This window comes from Papaver somniferum, chromosome 3 (assembly GCF_003573695.1).
Source record: "Papaver somniferum cultivar HN1 chromosome 3, ASM357369v1, whole genome shotgun sequence".
NCBI lineage: Eukaryota > Viridiplantae > Streptophyta > Magnoliopsida > Ranunculales > Papaveraceae > Papaver > Papaver somniferum.
In genome coordinates, this window is record NC_039360.1 from 67,751,795 (window position 1) to 67,754,118 (window position 2,324).

Here is a 2,324-nt window from a genome sequence, read left to right on the forward strand (position 1 = left end):
GGAAGAGCCTTCACGACTAGCAAGCACATCATAGTAGAAGGAATCACCTGACTTGTACAACGGCAGCATAAGACCAGCTTCAAACGCACCAACCGTGGTCAACAAATGAAATTCATCGAACTCATACTTTGAGATAAGCTCATAAGTAATATCATCCTCAGGGGCATAAAAACGAACTTCGAAGGCTTGAAGCTCAAGATTTTCCTTGAAAATCTCGAGATCAATGTGCTTGAACGTTACTTTTTTCTTACTGACCGAAACGCTGCGTATCAATGGGGCAGCCTCATCCTCCTCGGCGGGGCCGGATGAACCAATGAAAGCCTCGGAAGCCTTCCTCTTCAAAGAAGGAATCTTTGAAGACTCAACCCTCGGAACACTACCTTCGGTATTCTTCCCTCTAAATGAACTTATGGGAGGGGGCGGCAGACGCTCGGGCTCTACAGAACGTAAGGGAGGAACATCAAAACAGACAGCACGGGTCGGTGACTGCGTACTCCTAATACCATCCCGCGGACGAGACACCGCGCGATCAACAACCCTTCGAGACCCAGAAGGATTGGTCGAAGGAACCTCTTCCCTAGAAGATGAGGCCTTCGCCCCAGAAGAAACTCGACTTCTACGAACATCATCTTGAGACTCTCTACGCGGAGGAGATCTCGATAGACCAGAACCAGGAGTCTGATAAGGAAGCCGCGGACGGTCAGACATGGCTGCGAAAAGATTAATCATAAACAAGTCAAAAAAAACTCAAGGATATTACCAACCATCAAAAAACCACATAAATAGAAACCCACACACGATAAAGCAGAAACCCTAAAATTAGCATACATGATCAAAATTCCATAAAATCCCTACCCTAACAATGGCCTCCTTGATTTAAGACGAAGAACAGGGGCAAACTAGCATGCAAGCATTGAAAGAACTTCTTCATCACAAACAAGGAACAACAGTAGCAGAAAATTTACAAATCAACATAGCGTAAAACCATGGAAACAAAGAAAAGAAAAACTTACCAGCAAAAACAGCAGCAGAAAGAACAAATCATAAATAAAGAGGAGGCAAGCGTGATTAATGCTCAATGGAAAGAATTTAAGGGCTGAAGAATGAAGACTGACAGAGAATTTAAGGGCTAAAGAATGAAGACTGACATAGAATTTAAAGGCCGAAGAACGAAGAACTAAAATTGAGAGAATGTTTAGGAAGAATGAAATTAATTCTCTCTCCTTAATATACCCGAAAGAAAGAGAAGGAAATTAATGAATGAATGGGAAACGTGCCCGTTACATGAGCAGTTAATGCACAAATAAAAGACGTGCCCAAGTATCTAGGAAAAGTTATTAGGAGAGATAGAAGAATATGCAACGACTGTTTTCTTCAGGGCACCCATTAAACATTCAAGCCCGAAGAAAATGGGCAAATTGTGTATACATATATCTCACCATCAGACACGTGTATATAGAAAAATACGTGGAAAGCATGCAGGCCAGGACATCAAAATACGATGCACTACGGAACACCAAATAAACCCCAAGGAGTTACTTTATCTCATCCCCAAAAGAAGCTAAGATCAACGGTGGAGAGAAAGTTAGCTGACACGGACGTGACAGGGGCAGAAGACACTTGTCTGACACGAGCAGGCATCTCAACTACCCTCATTAAACACTCTGAGCAGTATACGTGTCGATCAGCCCGTGGGACGAGCGAGGATGTCTCTGCGTGATCAAGTGGCAAACGCAGACGTCTGCGTGATGGACACAAGACACTAGAAGATAAGGTTCCAACGGCCTCCAGAGAGGGGTCCCACACTCTAACCCTATAAATACCCCCTCTCCACCAAGAGGAAAGGGGATCGGAAAAATCAGGAAGGGAAAGAGAGAGAGATTGCGAGTGCAAGGTAATCCTTTAGAAGATAAAAACATGTAAACCCAAAAGTCATTCGACTACTCTTGTAACCGTGAAGAATATAGTGAAACAACAAACCCCGTGGACGTAGGCCTTAGTGCTGAACCACGTAAACCTCGGTCTTGTTTACATTTCAGCACTTTATACTTGTCTAACCCCATGGATCTTTATTTGTACGTTCTTTCTTTGTTTTTACCTATATCCCGTGCGCAAACGCCTCGCAGGGAGTTGTTAGATGAGGCTATGATAAAACCGAAGGTTTTGAGCCAAGGAATCAACACTAGGATATAATCATCACAAATCACTCTAGATTACGATGATTGGTTGTGAGCATTCGGATGCCTTCGTGATTTGTGTGCTCACAAGTAGATCTTTGAAGTGTTCGTGGTTTACAAATAAGGTTGGAAAATGTTTTTTTCAGT